At 40.3% G+C, this 11875-nt stretch overlaps 1 protein-coding gene and 1 long non-coding RNA gene across 2 annotated transcripts in view; both read right to left on the reverse strand.

The window, feature by feature from the left end:
* LOC105924014 (C-type lectin domain family 12 member B) overlaps positions 1 to 11875 on the reverse strand; it is a 76370-nt gene that overhangs the window by 37008 nt on the left and 27487 nt on the right. The gene's annotated exons all lie outside the window — the stretch shown is intronic.
* On the reverse strand, positions 5761 to 6604 carry LOC110368218. The gene is made up of 3 exons (XR_002427969.2): positions 6525 to 6604; positions 5939 to 6238; positions 5761 to 5867 (listed from the first exon to the last, which is right to left on the reverse strand). It is a non-coding gene; the product is annotated as an uncharacterized LOC110368218 (long non-coding RNA).

Consider the following 11875-nt stretch of genomic DNA (forward strand, 5'->3'; position numbering starts at 1 on the left):
AATATGGGACAAAACAGCCTTGATAATCTGCTATTCATCACGTCTTCCATATTAATTACTAACCGAGAAATTAGGTACTTACCATTTATAACTGGCTCGACGTTTTCATAAATCTCATCATGTGTTACTTTGCCCATCTTTAAATTGTGAATGTTGAAAACTAGCTGAACCTGAGCAAAAGGTTTAAAAGTTAAGTCTGACCAAAAGATTGCAAATAAATATATTTTTAAAGAAGTTTGTCTACGACCTTTCTAAGTGCCTGTTCTTATGCTTATGCCCGATTCTCTGAGTTCAGCAGATACTGAACGTTCATAGGAAAAAAAATTGACTAATTTTTTTTTCTCAGTTGAGGTGCATCGGCTTTCACACCCTTGCATTATTTTTGGTTGGTGTGAACTCTCCTATAAGTACAACAGTATTATCACTAATTTTAGAATCTCTTGATCTTCTCTAAGCCCCAGTGGGTCGAGGCAAATGAGCGTTCACACTGAGCCTGGTTCTGGTTCTGCTTGAGGTTTTTTCTTCCCTTTAATGGGGAGTTTTTCCTCTCCACTGTCGCTTCATGCATGCTCAGTATGAGGGATTGCTGCAAAGCCATCAACAATGCAGACGACTGTCCACTGTGGCTCTACGCTCTTTCAGGAGGAGTGAATGCTGCTTGGAGAGACTTGATGCAACCTGCTGGTTCCCTTATATAGGAAAATAAATTTGACCAATCTGTATAATATGATTGATTTTGATTTTGTAAAGTGCCTTGAGATGACATGTTTCATGAATTGGTGCTATATAAATAAAATTCAATTGAATTTAATTGATCTTTAAAACAGAAAGTTCCACGAAGCTGTGACGTATTTACCATAAAAAAGCATAAATATGCAAGGTTCTCTTGGAGGCCACACAGGATGGTGCCTATCTCAAGAGTATATTGGGCAAGAAGTGGGGCACCCTGGACAGGTTGCCAGTTCATCACCAGGCAACAGAGACGCAAAGAATAAACAAGCATGCACACACTTATACTATGGTGTCATATTGGAGTAATTCCATTGCTTCCAAACGGATGTCCAAAGTGAAACAAACTGACAGAGAGGCACTGACAGGTTTGGCAGAGAAATAAACAGGGAAAGTTAAATGGTTTATTTGGAAGGTTTACTTAATGTGTTTTAAATTCAATTCAATTGTATTTATGTAGCGCCAATTCGTGAAGCATGTGATCTCACTGTGTTTTTAAAACACCTGTAGCTTACAGGGTAGCTCCCGCTAGCTTCTTCGAAACAATCCCATGCTGATGTAATTTGATTGTGTTTTTACAGTTATAACCCACGTTATCTCCACACGGCTTTTATACATTGATGGGATATACATATTGATGTTTGTGTTTTCCAGTCAGCTCATTGCAACCAAAATAAAGTCGAAGCTTTTTAAATTTAGCGGCGAATGTCCACTAGCCTATTGCTATTAGCTTCCGGATAACATTCGCTCTTCCCGGAAAGGCAACTACAGTTAGTTTCAAGCATAAGGTTTGTTTCGTTTTGCTCCACCATAGTTGATAGATACGAGCGTTATTACCACATTAATATGGAATATTAATGTTGATTTAATTGTGTTTTTGTATAACTTTAGGATTAACCGATTTTGTTTTGTTTAACTAAGGATTTGCATTGTGAATGTGTTGAAACACACAACAAATGTTGTTTTAAATTAGTTAAGCTAATTTAACCACATTCCACATACTTTAAGATGACCTTTGGTTCTTTAACTTAGATCTGCAGTGAACCAGGATTCACTGAATAATTCTGATGATGATGATCACTTATATTTATTTTGTCTCTTTGTTTCTTTAGTATGTACATAGTTCCTTAGCTTCTTTTTATCTTTATTTTGCTTAGTAGTTTCAGTTAAGTGTCACTAGCGTAGTAGAGAGGATTTGTTGATATATGGTGTTAATTCAGATAGCATTATAGCATCACTGTATAATTCTGTTAATAGCATTATTACTAGCATTATATAGTGATGTTCTCAGGATGTTCACTTTATTTCTGTTAATAAATTCTTGAACTTGAAGAGAAGTTGTCACTCCTTCCTTCTATATGTGTGCAGAGTTTGCTATTAAAAGAATGCTAGTGCTCGAATCATCCTTTTCAACCATTGTCCTAATATAAGCCCTTGGGCTGAGATTCACCATACAATACCTAACAGTCATTTATTAAAAATTAAACAACTTTAAAACTGTGTGTAATAACACAGCACAGTCGACTCATTGACTTCCTTCCACTTTTTAAGAAACGCAGTAGATGAACAGGAAGCTAGTTCTATTTTCACCTTGCCCAGTCCCCCTGTGACGTTTTAGAAGTGCCTCACAATGGTGTCATGGTCCAAAGAGAATATGTGCAGACTGAGCTGATTGTAGCGATTTATGAGATTGCATCTCATAAATCAGAAATATAGCTTATATATTTAGCTGGGTTTCAATTCTGGGTAAAGCTCTAAAGAAGCTACGGCTTCCAATAACTCTTTCCTTATTTCTTTAGCGTAGAAAGAAAGCTGACACTTCCAATTATCAGCAACAAGATAATTGGCCCAAGCATCTGCATCAGTGGTGCCCAAACTTTTTGTCACATGGTCCAAGATCATCAAGTGAAAAGTACATTTGGGCCAAAGAAATCAAACACTTTGTAACATTACATTTAGAATAAATTATATTTAGATATTTTTTTCTGAGCTGGTTAACAATAAACAATGCATGTAATATTTTAATTAACCAAATGAAGTGACAAAGTACAAAAAACAATTTATTCTCTGCTAAAACAGTATTTTAATAACTATTTCTTAGAAAATGCTTGCTGTATTAAGCCAAGTGTAAATGAAAAGCACATTATGATACAACAAAGCCTGCTTTGAAGTAGGGCTGGACGATTTAGAAAAAAAGCTTATTGATAAAAAAAAATGCATATTGATCGATATCGATAATTATTGAAAATATTTAAAACCATATTTTATGTGCAGCTCTGCCTGGACATTTTATGATATTGCTAAATTATTTAATTTTAATAAAGAACACAAACACAGAATTCCAATTAAATCTTTATTTAACCCACTTTTTTTAACCATAACAGAATTTTTTTAAAGAAAAATAACTTAAGAGACCTGAGTTATGTTATTAAATACTGACAAAGAATAAACTAAAGTGACAAGTAAAATTACCAAAATAAATATACCAACTACATAAATAAAATAGCCTATTTAGGTGGGAATAGTACACTAGTTACTTCTCAGGTTTCATAATTGAGAGGCTGATGCATGGTTGAGCTCCAAGGTTGTGGCGTGTAAGGACGCGGGTTGCAGCTCATTTTGCACTGATTCCCTGCACTAGTTGCACAATTTAGGGAGCGCTGTTAGAGAAAAACTTGCAGCCCGGAACTTTATATCGCGGATCAAGAGTGGCGAGTAGTTGTTTGAAGCCAGGTTTTTCAGCTGCAGAGAACAGCATCATATCCATCCCTATGAAGCACGTTACTGCATGCGTGATGTCCTCACACCGCCAGGACGGTTTTTCATTTTATCACAAAGAAGGGAGCCCAGTTTAGCTGCTATACCTGCTTTGTTTTGGAAGAAGTTCCAGAAGATTCCTAAGAGACAACCCGCAGCAGCGCGGGGCTGCACAGCTCACGCTGCTGCCGGTGTGAGCGGCTTACATGATGAAACAAGTTGGTTGCGTTACCAGACTTTATTTTTACCGGTTTCTTGCAAGTTTTATAAATCACTGGTTTATTTCTGTCAGGCTGGCGAACTAGTAAAACCTCGTTTTGGGACTGTTTCCTCCACAGCTACTTGCTGCGACATATTCACGTGCTGTGTGTTGTGGTTTGAAAGGGCGGCGCTTTGTGATGGCGTACCTGGGTTCGCGATTATGATTGGTCGAGAGGAAGTAGTGACTGTAGCATCAACTAATATGATAAGCTGAAAGGAAGGAAGGAAAACTCTATCGAAGTTTTATCAACCCTGTTTTTTTCCTATCGCGCCACACGTCTATCGATCGATATATATTGTTTTAGAATTATCGTCCAGCCCTACTTTGAAGTGAGAGTCACTGACTAGATGTTGCCCATTTACTGTGAATTGGAAAAAGTACAAATACAAAGTACTTAAAAGACAAATAATTTATGTTGGATCCATCATTTTCCATTGTGAGATTTCTACTTGTCTACAATAATTTTATCTTGTTTAGAAATGAAGTCTTGAGTCTTGAGGAACAACTCCTTCAGAGCTGTTCTCTCCACACACAACCACAAAGTTCTCTTTTTATGGTCAACAACAGTGGGAGGGAATGGCGTTTATTAATATAAATACCTGCGTTGCTAAACAACTGAACAAAATAACCTTCCATTTGTAATACTTGTGTTACAACTGCTAAGTCTCCATTCAGCCAAACGCCTATGTAGAAACGGGGAAACCCAGAAGTCCAGAGTCTCTCCTATTCTTAGCACAGACTTGAATCAGAGAAACCAAGGCCTTTCACCTCCTTGCACTACGCAAAACTAAATCTATGTAGAAATATTTTAGCCATACTGTGTAACAAAGCATATAAATCAATAAATTTGCCAAATTTATGTCTTTCTTGAATTAGCTGCACAAACTCAGTAAAGGGGCTACATATGGAACCCAGTTCATACTTCCATAAACTATTAAATATACATCTTCAACCTGCTGCTACAGTGCATCTACTATAGCTTTCTGATGAATAAATGAGTTGCTTGGTTGATGTCTAAAACTTGTTGCATACTCTGTAAGAAGCGAGAAATGTGTTTTTGCTCCCACAACTGTGCAACCGTTGTGGTGAAAACCCATTTCTCAGTTCCTGCATGTGTAACAGACTTTAGACTCCATCACTGCTGCTGCTGACAGTTAAACTGCAGCCAATAAGCTCTGAGCATTTTAACATGTTTAACTAATCATTTTTAGAATGTGTTTAACTTGAACTTTCTCTTGCATCTTTCTCATTAGTTAGCTCTGCTACCACTTGCAGCTGCACACACAAACACACATGCACTGCACTGCAGCCTTAAAGGCCTAATGTTTAACGTTTGAGGGGCTCAAATCTAACTTTTTGGTTACTAAACCCTGGGATGGACGGTCCTTCAGTTTTCTACTGCATCAGGACGGGGTGGGCTTACTTTTGCTATGTCATCACAGTCTCAAACTATACAATCTGCTGAACATCTGGGAATCAAAGTTGTGCTCTTCAAGCATTTAAGTAAATCTTCATCAGCGCATACAGAGCATCTGCAAAGTGTAGCATTGAATTAAGTAAAGCTAATATTGGGTCTGGAAACTTATTTCTAATGGGTCCACTTTGAGTTGTGACGCTAATCCTGCAGAGTTTTCCCACAATGTTTGCCCAAAAACTCAGTGGATTTAGTTTCAGGAATTATCAGGGCTTCTTGCTCACATATTAATCTGTTAAAAAATGCAGAGTCTGATGTGTCCCAGCTCTTTGTTGGAGGTCTTCCAGGGATTAACAGAACGTATGGATCAGAGCCACCAAAGGGTTGATCCAACCAGTACCTTCAAAAAGGAAAGCCTGAAGATTAGTAACTTAAAAACAGATTTAGACTCCTTTTAAAACTGTGACATGTACATAAAGAAAAAAGGATAAGATCATCATGACTAGAAAACTGTATATTCAACATTGGTCTCAAATTACTGTTTGTCATGGTTTTAAGGTGTTTGGCCCACATGCAGATCACAGTCGGGAGGCAGAGATCAGTTTAAGGCGTTTATTGTGACACACAGTTGTACAGGGGAGAATGTGTGGACAAACCACGACGGGTGAACGCCAGACAGAGACGCGAGGCCGGGGCTGGTTCGATCTGCGGACGAGAGGCAAGGGGGTAGACAGTGCGTAGAGAATGAAAGGTGGGCAGGGTTGTGGTGAGCCTACCGCCGAGTACGGGAGCCTAGCCGGGGTGAGTGGAGCAGAGAGACAGACTCAGCGTGATGGCAGCAGGTTACTGAGCGGCTGGTGGGCGCACCGGAAGAGTTGAAGCGGGGTCCGAGCAGCACCAATGGTGGGATCAGTGGTCCATGGACAGCTGGAGGAACCAGGGGAGATCCGGTGGAGTCCTCAGCCCGGCTTGGTAACACAAAGAGAGCCTCGGAGTGGGATCCGCGCAGAGAGAAAGGGGAGACTAGACTTGAGCACGAGGGAGCGCTTGGAGTGGGATCCAAAGCGTGAGGCAACCTGAGACACAGGAGACTAAGGGTTAATGCTGGAAACAAAATAACTGTCAGAAGACAGTGGCCAACTGAGGCACACCACACTAGTTTAACACTCTGGCCACGGTGCCGAACGAGGAGAAGGGAGAGAGCAGAGAAGGCAGGGCTGGCAGTAATCTGCTCAGTGCTGCCTGCTGAGTCCTGACACTTTCATGTTTTCACTCACATCAAAATTGATCAAGCAATTAACACCTGTCACTTGCAAATCTAAAGCTGTGATGGTGGGATTCTGTGTTTGTGTCAGAGCTCACCTGTTCCTGCAAGTTTTCGACAGTAACCAGCTGAACTTTCCAGCTATTTGCTGGAAAGTTCAGTGTTCATGATGCTAGCATTAGCAACATAGTCTTGGTGCGCTCTATTTGGGCAGTGATAAAGGTACACCTGTGCACCAATCATGGTGTTTAATCAGCATCTTAATATGGCACACCTGTGAGGTGGGATGGATTATCCCAGCAAAGGAGAAGTGCTCACTATCACAGATTAAGACTGGTTTGTGAACATTATTTGAGGGAAATGGTGATATTGTGTATATGGAAAATGTTTTAGATCTTTGAGTTCATCTCATAAAAATGGGAGTAAAACCAAAAGTATTGGGTTTATATTTTTGCTGAGTATATGTACTGTTTCCTTTAGTAAATCTTGTTACTGAAATAAATTAACCTTTAAAAAATGCTCAGTAGAAGCACAGGCAATGGGATTCTTTCTCACAAAAGTAGATTTTAATTTAAGTGCTCATCATCCAAAATAACAATTCCTAATTTAACAGGATACATATGTGTGTATTTGTGAACATCTGCTAAGACTACATGAGAATATTTTGAATATTTATTACAAATACTTGTGCATGTCTTTGAGTCCTGAATGACTTCTTTCCATTGACACCCTTCCAGTTGATCATCTTAGCAACATCATCAAGGAACATGTGCGCCAGGATGTTCCATGTTACACGTTGTGTGTCATGGCCTCCAATTGCTGCCAGGGTGGAAATATAAAATGGAACAAAGAAAAAGATGACAATTAAAATTATAGTATCTCAATCCATCATACATAAGCTTTAAAGTACACATCAGAGGAGCTATAAGTAATATTGACACCTCAAATCGGTACAACAGCTTGCCAATCACAACAGTCCGATATGCTGTTTTATAAATGGCGTGTTATGATGTTTTATTCTGTTCTAGTTCTGGTCCGCTTCTCTTCCTGGCTTCCATGTTTGTAGGCTGCTGCTCTTTTGACAAGATAAAATACCAAATGCTGCGCTCTGTGTTGGGAACCCTTGGAATGCTCATATGATTGGCTGAGGAACCAGGAAGTAAACACGGGCTACTCTCTGAACCGAAGTAGTTCCAGACAGTACCTCTAGGTTTTAAAGGAGAAAAACATGACTAGTTGATTGAGAGGACCAGTTGTTTCTAGGGAATGTTACTTCCATCCTGGGTGAGAAATGAAAATCATTTAGGTTGATTTTATAGTAAATATCTTACTTATAGCTCATTTAATTTTGCCCGCTAAAAACCGGTGCAAGATTTGATCTTGAAGCATATGACCAATGGATAACTTTGAATATTTAAATGCTTTTATAAATGAGATCATGGTCAAATACAGGGTATCAACAAATCATTTACATCTTTCCAGGTCACGCTTGTACATCAGACACTCAAGGGATAAGGGACTACCCAGCTGTGTTGTATAGTAATGAAGTAAAAATACTTCACTACTGTACTTAAGTATATTTTGAAGTACTTTATACTTTTCTCGAGTATAACATTTTTTGATAACTTTTACTTTTACTTCACTATATTTCTGAACTTAATTGCATACTTTTACTCGAGTACATTTTCAATGTTTGGTTTAGTGACTCGTTACAAAGAGAGAGAGAGAGACTCACGCATGCAAGTGTTTGGACCCCACCTACTGATTGACTGCGACAAATTCGGGACTTGCCTGGGCTTGTTCATCACCACCAATGGGATAAGAAGCGGGTTCAGTGGTAAATCAGGTTAAATTAATCTTGTGGTATAGGTAGAGCATCTAATAGCAGAGAGTCCTAATTTTCTTAACTAAATGATATCTGCAACCCCAGGTGTATCTTTTAGCAGGTTTACCACCATTATTGGCAAACAGAAGAAGTTTGGAACTATCATGACCGCCAATCCGGCCTGTATGGTAGAATGGCCAGACGAAAGCCACTCCTGAATAAAAAGCACATGAAAGCACAACTTGAGTTTCCCAAAAGGCACCTGAAGGACTCTCAGACCATGAGAAATAAAATTCTCTGGTCTGATGCGACAAAGACTGAACTCTGGTGTGAACACCTGGAGTCATGCTTGGAGGAAACCAGGCACTGCTCATCAACAGCCCAGTACCAGCCCTACAGTGAAGCACGGTGATGGCAGCATCAGAATCAGAATCAGACATACTTTAATGATCCCAGGGGGAAATGACTTATGTTACATGCTCCAGAATACACACATTATATATATATTTACAACATTCCACACAAGGTAGTACCATATCACAGTAGTCATATCACATCACCTTGGGAATCCAAGTGAAGTGATAGTTACTTGTGCATAGTGACTAGGGGAGTGCTGGCCTAGTGGTTAGAGCAGCACACTTGCACTCAGAGAAGGATGCAAGTACCCGGTTCAATCCCCAGTGCCGGCACTCTGGGTCCCTGAGCAAGACCCTTAACCCCAGAACACTTCCCGGGCGCCGCAAAGTGGCAGCCCACTGCTCCCCTAGGGGATGGGTTAAAAGCAGAGAATACATTTCGTTGCTTGTACTTGTGACAGTGCAATGACAATAAATTGAATTCTATTCTATTCTATAAGAACAGTGCAAAGAATGCATAAATGACAATTACAGAGAAGGGGGGTGTTAGAATAACTGAGGGAGGCGTTGTAAAGATTGATGGCCACAGGTAGGAAGGATTTCCTGTGGCGCTCAGTGGTGCATCTGGGTAAGATGGGTCACAGGTGTTTTTGTCCTCCTCAGATCCACTATTAGCTCCTTTGTCTTTGTCACGTTGAGCTGCAGATGGTTCAGCTCACTGAACCATCCAAGTGGAAAAAGTTGCCCACCACTGTCCTATACTCACTCTCATCACCCCCTTCAATGCAGTCAACTATTGCTGAGTCATCAGAAAACTTCTGAAGGTGGCAGGACTCAGTGCAGTAGTTGAAGTCTGAGGTGAAAAGGGTGAAGAGGAAGGGGGAGAGGACATTCCCCTGAGGGGCTCCAGTGTTGCTGACCACCCTGTCAGACACACAGTTCTGTAGGCGTACATACTGTGGTCTACCCGTCAGGTAATCAACAATCCAGGACACCATGGGGGCCTCCACCTGCATCGCCGTCATCTTACCACCCAGTAGAGCCGGGCGGATGGTGTTGAAGGCACTGGAGAAATCAAAAAATCAAAGAACATGATTCTCACAGTGCTCGCCGGCTTGTCCAGATGAGTGTAGACTCTGTTCAGCAGGAATATTGAACATACTATGGGGGTGTTTTTTTAACAGCAGGAACTGGCAGACTAGTCAGAATAGAGAGAAAGACAAATGTAGCAATGTACACAGACATCATGGTTGAAAACCTGCTCCAGAGCGCTCTTGACCTCAGACTGGGGCATTGGTTCATGTTAAAGCAGGACAGTGACCCAAAGCACACAGCAAATATCTCAAAGGAGTGGCTTCAGAACCAGTCTGTGAATGTCCTGGAGTGGCCAAGCCACAGTCCAGACGTGAGTCAGACTATCTGATTGAACCTCTCTGAAGAGATATAAACATGGCTTTGCACAGAGGTTCCCCCTAGAGACAAAGTTTAAATAACAGATCTTATAAAGTAGGGATGGAGGATACATTGGCACCGCCAATCTCTGCATGTGATAAAATTACATCCAGATCAGATCATTCCTGAGCTTCATGTCTCTGTTTGTTTAAATATTTATTCATATTTAATATACAAATTTCCATCACCTAACATGAGCTGTGTACAGAGTGTGAAATTCAAAAAGTCATCAGGCCTGAACTTGTGGAGTCGACTGGAGGAGAACAAAAACCAGCTGTCTCCACTTCCATCACAGACAGGGATAGATATGGAGAGGAGAGAGCAGAGGCTGAAAGATAAAGCAAAAACAAGCAGAGAACATGAGTCAGATTGTGAGAGCAATGCACTTCATCGGGAATTTATAAATGCCGGTTTTAGTACTTTGAATAACTGAAATATATGAGCAGGTTTTGCACATACAGTAAAATATTAAATATTATTAAAGTATTTATGAAACAGTAGTCTTCACCAAAAATAACGGTGATAACCTACTTTAGAATTAAGATATCAGCTAACTTAAAAAGGTCTCCTGCAGGTCCTGGGTTCATCTTTGCTGGACTGGTTCGGTGCTTCCAGCCTCTCATCAGCTGCATCCTGATCCTCTGACCAACAGTCTGGCCTCTGCTCATCTTATCCGACGTGTTGTTGACTTCCCTTTCTGCAGCTAAATCATCAGCAACAGGCGTCTGTTCCCATCAGGATTCAGATGCCCTAATGTTAGCTTGTGGAGTCTGACCTCTATATATTTGTGTAGGGAAGGACCGTTCAGAGCTGCTGTTGTGATCCAGTATGGGTCCTGTTGAGCCCTTTTGGAGCTGGGAGGACAACATCCCAGCTGTGATGATTTCCATCCGCGTTTCCTCTCCCATCCGAAACACCTACATTCACTTGAATATACGGCAAGCATTGTGTGCCAAAACAAGGTTACTCTTGAGACGATATATTGTACTCAACACATGCAAAGTTTAATTCCTGTTGTGTGATTTATTTATTTTTTTACTCAATATATAATAGTTGATTGTATAATGAAATTGGATGTGTTTTTTGAGGAAAATATAACAATCACATGTAAAATGATTTTAACATAGATGAAAAAGAAAATAATCTAATATTTTCTTGGGGGTGCTATGAATTTTCCAGGGGGAGCTATAGCACCCCCTAGTGCCCCGCCACTGTGGTGGTGGTATAGCAAGAGCTATGGGCCGACTCAAACCCTCACCTTCCTTTGAAGATCTTCTTCCCCACTGTCATTATCCAAATCTCCCAAAAAAATTACTAAATTTGAGGACAATTATAAAATACATAAAAACATACTCAGTTACCATTATAAAACTGGTCCATGCATTTGTTACTTCAAGGCTGGACTATTGTAATTCTTTACTATCAGGAATTCCACAAAATGCAGTTCAAAGCCTTCAGCTGATCCAAAATGCTGCAGCAAGAGTTCTGATGAAAATCAACAAGAGGGATCATATTTCTCCAATTTTAGCTTCCCTTCATTGGCTTCCTGTTAAATCAAGAATAGAATTTAAAATTCTTCTTCTAACGTATAAAGCCCTTCATAATCAAGCTCCATCATATATCAGAGCTCTGATTACCCCGTATGTTCCTAACAGAGCACTTCGCTCTCAGACTGCAGGTCTGCTGGTGGTTCCTAGAGTCTCTAAAAGTAGAATGGGAGGCAGATCCTTTAGCTATCAGGCTCCTCTCCTGTGGAACCAACTCCCAGTTTTGGTCCGTGAGGCAGACACCCTGTCTACTTTTAAGACTAGGCTTA

The sequence above is a fragment of the Fundulus heteroclitus genome, chromosome 3 (assembly GCF_011125445.2).
Source record: "Fundulus heteroclitus isolate FHET01 chromosome 3, MU-UCD_Fhet_4.1, whole genome shotgun sequence".
Lineage (NCBI taxonomy): Eukaryota > Metazoa > Chordata > Actinopteri > Cyprinodontiformes > Fundulidae > Fundulus > Fundulus heteroclitus.